The sequence below is a fragment of the Bactrocera latifrons genome, unplaced genomic scaffold, assembly GCF_001853355.1.
Source record: "Bactrocera latifrons isolate USDA-ARS-PBARC rearing strain unplaced genomic scaffold, ASM185335v1 scaffold_335, whole genome shotgun sequence".
Taxonomy (NCBI): domain Eukaryota; kingdom Metazoa; phylum Arthropoda; class Insecta; order Diptera; family Tephritidae; genus Bactrocera; species Bactrocera latifrons.
In genome coordinates, this window is record NW_017536974.1 from 267,750 (window position 1) to 283,803 (window position 16,054).

At 33.3% G+C, this 16,054-nt stretch overlaps 1 protein-coding gene across 4 annotated transcripts in view; it reads right to left on the minus strand.

Annotated features, from left to right (window-relative positions):
- LOC108971281 (dual specificity tyrosine-phosphorylation-regulated kinase 2) overlaps positions 1 to 16,054 on the minus strand; it is a 201,064-nt gene that overhangs the window by 164,778 nt on the left and 20,232 nt on the right. Inside the window, exons 2-4 of one of the 4 annotated variants that reach the window (XR_001993540.1) lie at positions 2,291 to 3,119; positions 2,065 to 2,230; positions 719 to 1,967 (exon numbers count right to left, since the gene is read on the minus strand). The exons of 1 other annotated variant lie outside the window; for it this stretch is intronic. The gene's annotated coding sequence lies outside the window, so the exon portion shown is untranslated. Of the gene's footprint in view, positions 1 to 718; positions 2,231 to 2,290; positions 3,120 to 16,054 lie in introns of those variants that run through there. 2 more of the 4 variants (XR_001993541.1, XR_001993539.1) reach the window with 2 other exon arrangements.

The window sequence follows — 16,054 nt, forward strand, 5'->3', positions numbered from 1 at the left end:
TTTCATTTCAACTACAAAAAATGGACGTGATGGTATTACAGATTTTATTAAAGAACCAACATCTTCTGGGGTAAATAGTAATAATAAATTAAACAATAATGCTTCTGTTTCAGTTTTTATTTCAATAAAGAAGAAGAAACAAAGCGGAAATTTAGTTTTCATGTAAGAAGTTGAAAATAAAAATAATAATTCATAATTTCAGTATCTAACTTAACTATGGCCCTATAAAACTCAGCATCTTGATTGGGCAAATAGACCGCCATTGCTAACAAGTCTTTTTTCTTTTCAGCAGAAATCGCTATTGGTTTCTTTCGAAGAACTGGTAATTCAAATGGACGTAATATATCTCGCGCATATTTCTGCTGACATTTTTACTTTTTCCTTAAGCTGTGACAATGCCATGGTTCGCCAGTACTGTGATTCATTCTGAGACGTAAAACTTGCATGCCATCTGCAGTAATTTGGAGCCATCTACCTTCGGTTATTTTGCACGTATTTTTGTTTAAATTTTTTATGAGAACATCAAAGTTTTTAAGTCAATTTGAAGCAATTGAGGTACCCTGAAAGGGTTAGAAGGCTTAGCTAATTTAATCATTTTGTGAACATCTTGTGGGGTATAAATCCGCGCTGTTTTATTTTTCCTTTCAATTAGAGAGAAATCTCGATCACACGGTAAAAAGCTGTGTCCAGAAACTAAAAATTTTTGATTAGCTTCAGAAAAGTATTTCATTTTTATTATAAGGTAAATTAAGGCGATCATGGTCCAATTATTATTTTGACCCACACATCTGTTGGACCAAATAATTAAATTTCTCACATCTCCAGCCTTTAAAATAGCGTAGGTGGAAGTGATGTGTCTTAAAATATATGAAGCGATTTCAGCTACACCCCTTTTTGCAACTGTTTCATGCCAAGTATACATGTCAACAGTATTTTGCCCCAAATTATTTATAGCGAAGTTGTAATTCGAATACTGCCGCTGATTAAAGACGTCCGTATGTGTGAGATTTGGAGTATAAATCACTTGCTGTAAGTCAACGCAAATCGCAACAATATGGGAACTGCCTAAAGCTGACTTTGTGTCATCACTCAGCTTAGAATATGCTTTTTCAGCCTTTTTGTGATGTGCCTCTGCCAGCGGCAGTCGTTTCTATATAATATTTATCGCAGAGCTGACAAGTGTGGGACTTTGGTAATCCAAACCGCAAACTGAATTCTGCGTTAAATATATCTCTGTATGTATTATAACTCATAGTGCTATCTGGATATTTTTCCTTGAATAATTTAATCATTTTTGTAATAGTTAAATCTGGATGGAGGAAATTTTTTTTTTTTTTTTTTTGAACTAGAACGACTGTAGTGACTTTCTTGACCAGGAAAGCTTTCTATGTGTTCTATGACACTTTTCTTTTCGGCATTAACGATTTTATTCGGCCGATTATCATGTCGTCCACGCTGATCACTCAAACTATCTCCCGCCTTCAGTTTTTCAACTAATATTTTAAATCTTCGTTGTGTCACTTGAAAGGTATGACAAATCATTTGTTTGCACACTCTCACGTTTCTCTCATTGTGCTGTGGTAGAAAATAATTCACAGTTGCATTTCGACGTGATGTGCCCTCTGAAACTCTTCTTCTTTGCGGTTCTTTCAATTCGATTAAAGAACGTAAAAAAAAACAAAACTGATATTGACACAGCTTACACTTACAACGTTTTTCCACATTACCGTTTCTGGAGCATTTTTTTTATGTACAGCTTTTCCATTTCTTCCTGAAAATGCTTCTCCACTATTTCTCAGCCTCTTATTACTTATATCTTTCCAATTTTCATAATTTATTTAACGTTTTTTTTTCCTTTATTGCACTTTTGAATGATGCTCAACACCTCTAAATTTGCCATGATCACCAGGACTTAAAACGTTTTCCAACTCACTACTGACTTTGGGACGCAGCTCAATGTCTAAAAACTGATGGATATTGTAACATTTTGCGCTCTCATGGTACGGGAGAGCATTATTAACGGTAATTTGCAAAAAAACAGGATTGCCAAAAAATGTTACTTACCACGTTATTCGAGGCGATGATTCATTGCTGAAATTTTTGTTTGACAAAGTCGAGCCACGTCCATTAGGACTGATGGAGGTTGTCGTTGATGAGATTGATCCAAAAGATTTCTTTGTTGATATTCTTTTACTCTTTTCTTCGTCCTTTAATTTGGTATGTAGTTATGCTGATGATGGGAATGTGGTATTTTTGTATTATCTCTATTACAGGACTTATATTTTTGTACCTTGGGTTAGTTGTGAATCTTGCTGAATTCGCCGCTTTCAGTTTTTTCAGGATCTGCTTTGATTCATTCTGGAAATATTGTCCGCTGTTACAGGACTTTTATTCATTGTCGTTTATTTCTGCATTTTTTTACGGCATTTAGTGCTGGAAGTCCTACTTCCTGTGGAATTTTTTGATTTATGCCTTTCGGAATAAAATCTGGCTTTTTGAACAGCAAATAAATTTGCCATCCCGGTTGAGCCCTCAGTTAATTTTTACATTAAGTAAAAATGAGTCAAAAGAATATATTTTGAGCTGCACCAAAATGTGTACTCTTTATTTATACTCTTAAGACTAACTTATTACATCGTTATTATTTCTATTTATACTAACTAGTATGTTTGCTTATTATTAGTTGTTAATTTGTTTAGATATAATACCATATCTTCTTTGTTTAGGTTTGTTTCCATAAATCTAAGTGCTACTTATACTATTGCGATGTTAGTTGTTTACTAGTAAATAACTATTTGGGTTGTTATTGTTGTGATAGTGCACTTCTATTGTTCCAAGATAAGGTTGTTTTGATGATTGTTTATTTAGAACATTGGTTGTAGTGATATTGCATTTCAATTGTTCCAACTCAGTATTGTTTTGATGCATTCTGTTCACTGAAGCAAAAGGTTTGTTTTGACGTTTGTTACTATTATAAGAAATACGTTCCTAACTGTCAGGAAAAGTCTTTTCATTTCCCCCCAGCAGAGGTAAGGTTTGGCAAAATCTTTATTGAGTCACAACAGCACGTTAAACGTGATCGTCTCCCCACGGCTTTCATTCGATCCACGCATTACTGGCTAAAAGAAAAAAAAAAACTCGAAGTTACAGAACTATTTAAATAATTTGAAAATATATCAACAGTGAACGACTTTGCGGAATAGCAAAACAAAAAAAATAGTTGTGTTTTTATTTTGTAACCAAAATGGTAAGTGTCCTTCCTACGCATGTTGAGCGCAAGATTCGAAGCACTAAGGTAAATATTTAACAAATATATACAGAAAAGGAAAATGTTTTTGAAACAAAGTTGAGAAAAACCGTGAAAAATAACGAAAGTGCTGTTATAGAAATATATATGTAAATATGTATACAGTATATATAAAAAGCGGTGTTCATATATATGTATATATAAAAACAAAAAAAAAAACAAGTAGGGAAAGGCTAAGTTCGGGCGCAAGTGAACATATTATACTCTTACAACTTGCAAGCCAGGGAAATACTTTATGGTCTAAAACTCCAACCTGAGGATCGAAATCCAATATACATATACTTTATATAACTCTTATACTGACCATACCATAAGGTTTGTTAGAAAAACGAAAACCATTATATGTAGTATATGGCAGATGGGGTAGTATCGACCAGATTATAGAAATTTTTCCCAATACCACATACAATTAACATATCACATACCATGAAAACTAACTGGCTGATATTAGTTATTAAGGGATAAGTCAAGTTTTTGTTCAAATGTATCTGTTTTAGGCGCAAAGATACACTATTACAATAAAACACGGTCTATAATATTTATTGAAATAACTCAAATATTGGCCGAATAATATTTGATCGTCAGTTACGGGAAAATGAGTCCTCAAAATTAAGCTATACAAAAATAATCAGTTTAAATGACATTGATAATTTAGGAAACATCCCAATACCCCTTATTCTCTGACAACAAGCAGGATATAAGTTAACACAACAAATATTTATTTCAACATAACATCATTCATTGCAACAATGTCGTTGTTCAACAACATACAGAAATTTGTTAAAACAAACATCCGCTGCAACTCCCAGAATCGATCGACATTATTGCTGATAAATAATAGTAAAAGTAAACAATCATCCACTTCAATATATTGTTAATTCTGTTGACCATTCAACATCCGCTAAACTCTGCTGTTAAGAACGCTGACGACGCTGGCGTTGAACCACATCTAGTTTAGGGTATTTTTAACATACTAAGTTCAGTGACATTTCTAAACTCAACAAAGTGCCCGAGCAGGGACCAACGAGGCTAGAAAAACTTAAAAGTTGAATTGTTCGTTGGACATCGGTAAGTTGCAGAATCCCTACCAAGAAGAGTAGCCACACCAAAAAATAGCAATGTAAGATAGATTTAAGTGAAAATTAAGTGTGACAAATTAAATTACACAATTATAAAATAATTATTATCTCGAAATTTTTAAATTAAATTTTAGTATAACTTAACCCAATTTTGAGTAAAACCAGCTACTCATTTACAAAACAAAGAAAAAAAAACTACAATAATTAAAAATAATGATCGGAATGATTGATTGATTGACTAAGGCGAATCAATAATAAACTTGAGGAAGTTAGAATATAATACTTAAATAAAATTTTGAAAAACGGATGGCTAATCCAAACAATTTGATTAGACCTCCAATAATTAATATTGAAGAAAATCCCCACCAACGACGAAGACAGATACAAAGACAAGTATACACGAAATACCAAAACAATAGAAATATGACCCAACCTGGCGATTTATCAAATGCCATTCGGGAAGTTTTATATGAACAATTACCAATTTTGTTGCAAAAGATTGAAATTCAAACATTGATTTTACTAATGTAGAGTATCAAGGAATTGACCCGGAGCACCTAGGTAATTTAGAAGAGTTAGACAAAGTGCCCGATATAGAAAAAAGTGTAAGAGAATTTTCCGGTGACTCAGCCGAGTTTGGCTCATGGAAAAAAAGTGTAGACAGAATTTTAAGAACATACAAACACACAGTACGGCAAAGTACTTTTGTATTTTGCATACTATTCGCAATAAAATAACTGGCAACACAGACACAGCGTTAGAATCGTACTACGTTCCATTAAAGTGAATTCTTCTTCTTGAAGTGAATTGCCATCTCCAAATAACTTAGGCTGCATTATGCAGACGAAAGAAACTTGAGTGCGTTAGGGTACCAAATGACCACCATAGCACAAGGTTCTAACCAGTCTGTTGAAGAATTCCATAGGCCATTTATAAGCATTTATCACTGTTCTTTAATAAGACAGGATGTATGGAATTAGGCAGTGAAACAGAACAATGAATGACTAAGCTGTAAAGGGATAAGGGCCTTGATAGCTTTATTCGCAGATTATGTGGAGACCTTTTATGTCCCGAAGGAGCCTGCAGGTTTACCAACTGCATTGCATTTATGTTTAAAGTTAGAAAATCAAGCATACTGTACCAATCATCGGAACCTGGCGTGGTACCAACGTTGTTCTATTGGCTTGATCAAATAATTTTTTTGAACAACCAAAACAAAGGCCATATTTTACTAAAGTAGGTAAGCAATTCGCACAGAACCAATATACCAACTATCTCGTCCCATGGTTGCCAAACCACAACCATGACTAGAACCGATGGACATTGACAGAAAGTTATTGAAAATAGTGACCAAGAACAGCAATCCGGTTCTATTTATCTTTATTTTTTTAGAATAAATGATTCCTCACTTCCACACTGGATCCAATAGAAATTATATTCAGCCAACACTTCTATAGAATCCAGTACAGAATGATACCCCATTTCATGCAGTAGCCGTAGGAGGTAAAATAAATAATTGATTCAAAATCAATAGTTAAATTCTTTTTATTACCCACACTCAGAACATTTCATGGAATATAAGGAAATGACAGTTTGAAGGAACTAGCTGCAATTATTGACACTGAAAGAGGTAAATTGTTTCTTAGAAACGGAAGTATTCCCGTAAAAGAGAAAAAAATTTAATTAGTAAATGCAATTATACCCAAATTAGATCATCTTACAAAATGTCAACGCAAAGAATTAAACCGTTTACTAAAAAATACTTAAATATGTCTGAAAACCCCCATGACAAACTGACCTATACCACTAACGTTAACGCCGAAATACGCACAAGTACAGACACACCAGTATACTCAAAATTCTATCAGTACAATATAATACGACGTTCCCGATCACCCTACAATTCACGTGTGGATTGTCCCCAAAAAATTAGATGCATCAAATACAAAAAAAATACAGAACGGCCATTGATTATAGAAAACTAAACAGTGTTACAATAGCGGACAGATTTCCTATACCAGACATTAACGGAGTACTTGCACAGTTAGGCAACAATAAAATATTTCAATAACAGAAACCCAACACAGTGCTCAAAGCTCTTCGCATAATCTTATTCCCAGCATTGAGGTACCTATAAACGCTTTTAGAAACCACATTTTAATTTACAAAGAACATCCTCCTGACCACAAGTTTACCATTCCATTTCTTACATTCCATAGGCATACTGTCTTTCAACCAACATATTCTGATGATGATTTAATGAAAATATTGAAAAAGTGCTTAAACCCGACAAAAGACATATGGTGTTGAGATAATTTTACAATGCCAGCTATGCAAGGAAGAAATTTATGATAGGCATCCTCCAAATGCAGCAATTACAGAAACCCCAATACCTGAGTTTCCTGGAAATACACTTCACATATACATATTCTCAATTGAAAATAAAAAATTAGTCTTAGTTCCTTATTACACGAAGCAACTTTTGTTGCGGCAACTCTGGGTTTATAGGCGAGGGGGCGACGAGGAGAGGAGAATCGCGCCGAGTTTCCAGTGTTCAGCGACTCGCTTTGTGTTCTTATTCGTAGCAGTTCGCTGCGACGTTTTTCTGCATTCGTGTTCTTTCTTTCGTACTACATAGTTGCATTTGCGTATATTATTTTGAAATTAATATTTTGAATATATTTAAAAAATTTAATTTCATCTTTTGGTACGTAATTTGCAAATATGTGTACAAATATACACAATATAATATAAATATTTTAGAAAATGGAGTATGACGAAAAAATCGAATTAATTGAAAATATTGTGAAACGTATGGAGGAAGCCATACAAATTGATTCAGACGATAGTGAAGATCTGTTATATAACCTTTGTTTTAATTTTGAATTATAAATAAAATGTGTTCTTAATTGACAGAACTGATTAATATATGTGATAGAGTGGCCCAAATACCTATAAAGAAAAAGAAACGACAATGGGTTAAAGTAAAGTGAAAGAGAATGGCCCGAGAATCAGCAACAAAAGTTGCTTCGTGTAATAGCCGAGTTAACTGCAATAGATAAGTTTTCAAAACTTGCACAAGCAAGAATAATCCAGATCATGATGATCTATTAATGATACAAAACAATCTCAGTAGCCTTAATACAAACAATAACAACCAGGTCATTATAAATAAACAACTACAGAATAGAATTCATGATTTAACTACAATTTCAAATATGTTAAAAAATAATAAATGTCCAATATGCAACTCAATGGGCAAAACAAAATATAATAATTACTTTACTTTTAAACGAATTAGAATTACAAGAACTTCACAACATATTTCAAAAAAAAAACATTACAACTCTATTAGTCGCAGTAATGTTAGAGTTCGCTAAAGTATTAGTCTTACATAATAAAACAGCTATAGTTTACATTTTATTACAATTATTAGCAACCAATTATCAAAATCTACTATAAAACCAATTGTAAAAAATAAACCAATAGTTCACTTAGAAACAGATGAAATAATTTTGTAAGAAAATTCTATGTTAAAAGTACCAAAAAACTGTGAAAAAAATAGGAAACAAGTAGACCAAATAAATACAGATTCCCCCTCGAAACGCATAGCTATAATTTTTAATTTAATAATTATCATAGCAATAGTTGTAATACTAAAATTTTCTGTAAAACCAGAGGAAAATCTAATCCTACAAATTGGAAAAGTTCCGACGCAAATCATGAATGAAACAAACAATTTTCCTAGATATGTACAATAATTTAATAACTTACCATACTTTTAAAGCCACTTGAGGACAAGTAGGAATTTGAGAAGGGAGAGTTAACACAACAAATATTTATTTCAACGTAAAAACATTCATTGCAACAATGTCGTTGTTAAAGTTCAACAACATACAGAAATTTGTTAAAACAAACATCCGCTGCAACTCCTAGAATCGATCGGCATTATTGCTAATCAATAAATAATGAAAATAAACAATCATCCACTTCAAAGTATTTAGGCTGTTCACGATAAGGTGGTTATCGGGTTATGTGGTTATGTGATTAAGTAAACAGCAACAAATTGCGGTAGGACAAAATAACCATCTTTGACCAACCTAGGCCCTTGTTTACAGATTATGTGGTTGTTTGCTTATTTCCAGCGTTAGAAAGTCGTTGGAATTTTACTAAATGGCAGCATAAAAAATAAATAAAACTAAGCGAATGGCATTTCCATTTACTTTTTCTTATTGGAAATTCTGCGATTAACAGCTGTTTTTTGTTTACAATTGCATTGTGACACTGTTCAGGGAGCAAGATGTCTGCAAATTTTTTGCAAAGAATTTTTTGAACCCTTAAAATTCGGATTATGTAATAAGCACATATCTTCAATAAAGTCCATTTCCTGAATAGCAGAACTTATTTTAAATTCAATTATGTTGCTTTTTAAACTTTGTTTAGGCATTTCATAAGTAGGAGTTTCATTGAACTTAAACTGTAAACAATGAACAGCTGTTTGTGTAAAAATAAGCAAATAACCATACAATATAGGATGTTCACGGAGCGTAGAGGTTATTTTTAATCTAATAACCACATAACCCGATAACCACCTTACCGTGAACAGCCTAATTGTAAATTCTGCTGACAATTCAACATCCGCTAAATTCTGCCGTTAAGAAAGCCGACGCCGCTACCGTTGAACCACAGCTAGCCTAGGGTATTTTTAAGATACTATGTTAAGTTACATTTCTCAACTCAATAAAGGAAAACATAAATTATACATGTACATCATGTATAAAATGCAGTGATCTCCAGACGAGCTCTCATTTGTACATATGTACATAAATACGATACATATGAAGTGATCCGTTTATAGTCATACCCTATAAGACATACGGACACTTAATATAAAAAATCAAAAAAAATATATATATACGCTAAGAGGCTGCAAAAAAAAAAAAATTTTATCAAGAAACGCGATATAGCTTAACTCTAAGGGGTCGCTATTTGTTTTAGGTGCCCATACATTTGACATAGAAATTTTCGTTTTTTCATTCAAACTAAAATTTCACCAACTAATTTTGGTTTCTCCAAAAATAACCATCGCAAATTCGCAAAGTTGACTTGTCAAACTTTAAAAATTCGCGCGACAATATGTATATATACCCATGATTACACTTCTAACAAGGAATTTCGTTTTGCTTGTTTATATTTTATTCCACTTTTGACAGCGAAAACTGTGTACAAAACACAGCTCTCATAGCAGAGCCAGTGAAAAACGCTACTGCCTTCCTTCCTGTGTGAGCAGTGAAAAACGTGGCAAAAACGCAGAATTCAGCCATCTTTGTTTGTTTTCATTTGCACAATGTTGGCATTGCTCAATACGCATATATAGTTGTGTACACATCTATGTTTTCAATTATTTGAATTTGATTGAATTATAAAAGTTAATAATTACTACAGTATATAGATATTGGCAACCCTGGGTTGTGAGAGAGCAATCAGCTGACACGTTTCCACGGCAAAAACCAAATGCTGTAGATTCCCACGATTCTACGTTTTTCACTGTTCCTGCTATTACACAGACAACTTAAAATAAAACATTTTTTATTGTACTCTCTGTCTCACATACCCAGGAATATGAAGAGTTATAAATATATGTATGTAAGTATGCATGCTCCTTATGATACTCCAAACAACGGCATTGTGATATTTCCATGCTTCAATTTTTGCTTTCGCAATGTATGCAAATATGTATGCTTTTGCGTTTTGCCGTCGGCATTTCCATATTGGCATGTAAAAATAATTATGGTATGAGTATAATTTTGTATGAACGCATGTATAGTACTATTTACAGTCAATTCGGACTTGAATATTTAATAATTTTATTTGATTTTTACATAATTTACTATACTAATAGTAGTAATAGAAATTGAATTTATAACAACAATAATAAATACATACATATATCGGCTTTCATATCAATATACGCATGTGTGCGTTCAGAAAATTAAATCATGATTTTATCACTTATACATATTACATGTGCGCGCTTTTCTTTTATTCATATTAAAGCTCATTCAATTTTATTAAATATAGCTKAATTAGTTTTAAAAATAATGGAATTTAAATGCCCCCCTGCTCGTTGATGCATGTGCGGCATCTTACCAAAAAGTTGTTCATTACTGCTTGGAGAGTTGAGACAGGAATAGCCGCAATTGTTTCTCGAATGGATTGCGTTAGTTCATTCAAATTTGTTGGTTTTGCTTTGTAGACTTCCTGTTTGCATTAACCCCACAAGAAAAAGTCAGGTGCAGTAAGGTCAGGCGACCTGGGTGGCCAACGGARTGTGGAGTTTCTGGATATCAGCTTATTTGGGAAATTTTCGTCGCAATTCTGTCATAACAGGTTGGGCTATGTGAGGAGCTGCACCATCTTGCTGAAACCRCACAGAGTTGAAAGAAATTCTCATTCAGCGTAACTCTGGATAGAAAAAGTCTCTCAATGTGCTCAAGTAACGGTGTGACCGTTTTCTTCGAAGAAGTAGGGCCCGACACTGTGACACGAAGTGGATGCCATTCCGTCTAATGGAGTATCTGTTGGAAGCACTAAATACTCGACAATTTTGTTTGTTTATGTTACCGTTTAAATCGAAATGGGCCGTCAGAGATGAAAAGACAGTTCAACATGTTTCCATCCTCTTCCACCATTTGAAGCATCTTCTGGCAAAATTCCAAGCGAATCGTCAAGTCCGCAGCATTCAGTTTGTTGGCCATTTGAATTTTATATGGGAATAAGTCCAAATCTTTCTGCATAATTGACTGTAATGACTGTCTGCTTACACCCATTTCAGCAGATAAGCTTCTTGTCGAAACACGTGGATTGTTTTGTATGGTAGCAGTTACAGCAGCGATTGTTTCCTCCTTTCGAACTAAGGGGTTTAGATGATAAGGTCTTCTGTTGACTGTCCCATGCTCGGCAAAATTGTTTACAAGTCTCATTATGGTCCATCTGCTCAGAGGATTGCCACCAAACGTACGCCTATACTCTCTTTGAACCGAAACTACGGACTCCAGTGCGTGATAGCGGCGGACAATCCAAATTCTTGTTTCAGTGTCCCAGTTATCCATTTGTGTTAAATGTAAAAGTCAATCTGCAAAATAAAAAAAAATTAACCAGATTCATTAAATAGAAAAAAAGTTATTTAATTTTTTTTTGGTAGCAGCTTTCATCAGCCACCCTGTGTACGAACTCTATCTTGAAACGGATCAAGTTTGCTTACACATTTCTGCTGACCAGGCAAATTCTATAACAAATGTATAAGTGCCTGCGCGCACATCAGATTAGACGTAAGCTTCACAGATTGAAATAAAGAAAAGTTTAGTTGAAGTATAGAACTAAGCAAGGAAGCTCGTTTCTTTTATTTTGAACTCCAGAGTTGACATAAAGAGCCAAGAAGAAGTTGAGTTCTTTATGCCACCAAAACTGACGATGAGGATGGGATAACAATTTTTGAAAGCTAGTGTGAGCGTCAATATTTCATAAATAAAAATAAGTGAACCAAAACTGACGACAAGAAAATCAAGAATTCATAATTAATCAATTGGAAGGGAGTTAATAACGCAGTCATAAACTAACAATTTTGGGAAGCTAGTGAGAGCGACGGCATTAATAGTGCAAAGAAAAAAGTGGAAATATCAATAGAATTGTGGAAAACAATAATATATTTAGAAAACCTTAAACAATACCAGCAAATAATGAGCTTTCAAAATATATAAATGAATAAAGTGTGATTATTAGCGGTTATTTGAGCTTGGATGCAACCTACAAAGCATTACCAGCAATTACAACAAAAGAAACGTCAACATATAAATCAGCAGTAACAGCAATTACAACAAAAGCAACAGCAACCTATAAAGCAAAAGCAGAACAAATAAGAGTAAGAAAAATACATATATGTGACCTGGTCTACGGAAAGGGGGCTTAGGTGTCAAAAAATCAATTTTCACTTTTTAGTTGATTCGGATGGAAGGTGAGATTTTTAACATTAATTTTAAAAAATTTTTTTTTCGCACGTTAGGCCAGGTCACATATGTATATAAATATATTAAAATATATAAATATATTAAAATTTGTATAGTAAGTAAGAAAATGCAAAATAATGTGTAAAAATTATTGCACAATAGTGAACTTATTACATAAAACCAAGTTGAGTCAAAATAAATACGGACATTTTTAATTTTTTTTTATATAATTTTCACTTGAAATAAAATTTTCTCGAAATGGAATCATCCACCATACCATTTTTTCAACTCACGTTGAACTGTATCAATGAAATTACAGAATTTGACGGACGAGATCGGAACCAACTAACAGACTTTATTAAGCAAACTGAAGATATATTACCTACAATATTAACTTTTGATGTAGGTCATCAAAAAATTTTATTCAATATTCTAAAAGAAAAATGCGTAGGAAAAACTAGGGAAATAATTCACAGATATGGACAAGTTCGTGATTGGGAAACATTGAAACAAATACTTCTTACAAATTGCGGGGAAAAGAGAAGTGGAACTTAAGGATGAGTTGAAAACCATTAGTCTCGACTCAACAATAGAAAATTATTATTTTAAAATAAATAAAATTAGGAATAAACTACATAAAAGAATATTAGCGTATAATGATTTGAATTTCTCAACGAATGAAGTTAATAAGATAGCACTGAAATCATTTAAGGAACATCTCCCAGAACCCACTAAAACTATGATTATAGCAAGAGACCCGGATAGTCTAGAAAAGGCATACAAAATAATATTAGAAGTTAGACACCAAGGCTTCACAGCGCTAGGGCAACAAAGGAAAGATCCTAACCCAAATAGCTATCGTAGGACTAATTTTAGCGATAACGTTAACAACAGAACATTTTCCAGACCCAACCGAAATCTAAATAATATCCCTACTTATAACAGTAGTTATAATAGATATAACAATTATATGCCACAAAAACAGGTATAATGGTGGCTATGTCCCAAGGAATGTAGGTAATAACTATAACAGTGGAAACGGATCAAGCCAAACTAGGATGTCAAACCAGACAACAAACACAAATTATAATCAACAGGGAAATTTTAACCCACAAAGAAACTTTAATCAACAAAGGGAATCAAACGCGGAATTACAACCAATCAGGAAATTATAATCGGTCCGCAATATCAAATCGCAATAAACCCGAACCTATGGATATTGGCAATGCAAGTACAAATTTTCAGTGGGATCCACAAAACAATTACCCTATATAATAGATACACACATAAGAAAGTTATATTTCATCATTGACACTGGAGCAGAGTTCAGTTTGATCAACGAAAATGCTTGTAACCCGAAATGGAAGAGTGAAGTGCATGTGCAAGTCACAGCAATGGGAAGAAAAACGGAAGTTAAGAATCTTTGCAGATTCCCAATATTTAAAGAATTTATTGAAAAAGAAATCTTATGAGAATTCCTGGAATGTAATTTTAACAAGAACTTTGACGGACTCATTGCTAACAATATCTTAACGAAGATAAACGCGATAATAGACTACCCAAACAGAATTATAAAAAGAAATAAAACAATACTGACATTTTATCTACCAAAAGATGAAGAAATATATAACGAAATGAGCTATAAAGACAATGAAGTGGAAATCTTCTGTAAAGACATAAAAGATAAAGGTGTCACAGAATTCGTTGACACCAATCATCTTAACGGTATAGTCAAAAATAGACTTATAAATATACTAAGAAGATATAAAAGCGTATTTTACAACGAAGATGATAATTTAACTTTTACAAGTTCAACAAAACATAGAATAATAACCAAAAATGATATTCCGGTTTACACTAAGATCTACCGATACACAAACCGGAAATAGAAAAACAAATAGACCAAATGTTAACCAAAGTATAATTAGAGCATCCTCTAGTCGTTACAACAGTCTATTTGGCTGGTACCAAAGAAGCTGAACGCAAATAATGAACAAAAATGGCGTCTTGTGATCGACTACAGGAAGTTGAACAGCGTAACTACGGAAGACAGATTTCCAATTCCAAAAATAGACGATATATTTGACAAATTAAGAAGATGTCAATATTTTTTAACTGGATTGCGAAATGCACCATCAACGTTCCAAAGGCTAATGAACGATATATTAAAAAAATACATCGGCAAAATCTGCATCGTGTACATGGCCGATATTCTAGTATTTTCTACAAGCGTAGAAGAGCACCTTGAATCATTGAGCAAAATTTTAATGAGAATAAAAGAAAAAAATCTAAAGATCCAATTAAATAAATGCGATTTCCTAAGACAAGAAACAAAGTTCCTAGGTCACTTGATTACAACAGGTGGTATTAAACCAAACCCACAAATAGTGGAAGCAATAGAAAAGATTCTACTTCCAAGAAGAGTTAAGGAAATATAAGCATTTTTAGGTATCACGGGATACTATAGGAGGTTTATTAAAGATTACTCTATTTAAAAAAGGGCCAAAAATAAAGATTAATGACCAAGATTACAAAGATTCTTTCTTTAAATTAAAAATGTTGATAAAAAATTACCCCATTTTAATCCACCCAGATTTCACAAAAACTTTTACTCTTGTGACAGATGAGAGTAATTTTGCTCTAGGAGCAGCCCTTATGCAAGATAAAACAATTTCATTTGCCAGTCGTACTTTGAATGGACATGAGAAGAATTATAGCACTATAGAGAAAGAGTTGTTAGCCATAGTGTGGGTCACTAAATATTTTCGACCATATCTTTTTGGTCGCAGATTCACCATTACAACAATCAATATATATAAAAATCGACTTATAATTCAAAGAGCGCAAACGCAATCAATAACAAAGAAAATAATACATCAAAAGAAACATAATAAACATAACACTTGAAAGCGACATTTTATTTTATTTATTTATTTATAAAAACGTGAAACAATAATACAATTACTTTTCCACGAAAAAAGGAGCACTGGCTGCCAGGATCTTCGGCTCGCTGATGTAAATATGAAATGTATAGTTATTGCTTAATTAAGTCTTAGGTGTAAAGTTAATAAAATGTTCTGTAGCTAATAGAAAAGTTTTAAGAACAAAATAAATAATAAGTAATGGGAAGTTTAYAAACRTAATCATATTTGTGGTTTTAATCCWSTTKGTACTAAGAATGCTGATATTTTTGTTACGTTTTCGGAGTAACTGGTTTGTAACAGAGCAGACAGTATTTGGTCGTCCAAGATATTTTTTCTAATCACTGCGAAATGTGGGCAGTCGTCGAGTAAATGATAGGCTGTTAAAGCTAACGACGGGCAGTGTTGGCAGACTAGAACGATGTAGGAGGTGCGCATGTGTGGCAATTGCGTGTCCTAGGCGTAATCGGATAAATGCTTTGATGTCGTTGCACCGGCAGCTGGAGGGATAGCTCGGTTTTATCCTGTTCGGATTATTTGCAGTATATTGGTGCTGGATAGATCTCCAAGTCTCCATATGTGAGYTATATTGGAGCTGCGATATACACTTATACAAGTCTTTTTTCATAATATAGTCAAAAGTTATTAGTGGTTCTTTTGCTGCGAGTTTAGCGCGTTCGTCTGCCAGATTGTTTCCTTTTATTCCTGCATGTCCTGGAACCCACATTAGTTTCAAGCGGT